The sequence below is a fragment of the Mandrillus leucophaeus genome, unplaced genomic scaffold (genome assembly GCF_000951045.1).
Source record: "Mandrillus leucophaeus isolate KB7577 unplaced genomic scaffold, Mleu.le_1.0 Scaffold306, whole genome shotgun sequence".
In the NCBI taxonomy this organism is placed as follows: Eukaryota; Metazoa; Chordata; class Mammalia; order Primates; family Cercopithecidae; genus Mandrillus; species Mandrillus leucophaeus.
The window spans coordinates 1,370,085-1,370,376 of NW_012103210.1; positions in this window are offsets into that span (position 1 = coordinate 1,370,085).

Here is a 292-nt window from a genome sequence, read left to right on the forward strand (position 1 = left end):
CCCCAAATCCCCTTGCAGGTTTCCAAGGGCCAACTTCCAGGGACCGGGCAGACGGCACCCGGTCGGTGCATCAGCAGGGGGCGCCACGGCTGGACTGGGTCCGGGATCCCAGACCCGAACACGCCGGGACGGGAACCACCGGGGCGGGGGAGCGAGGAACCAGGACCCAAAGCCCGAGGCGGCGGGGACGGCGGCGCTTCGTGGGGAGAAAGCGGGGTGGGGATTCGAGAGCGGAACCACAGCGCGGAGCCGGCGCATCTGGGCGTGGTGACCCGCGCGGAGGGGGCAACTG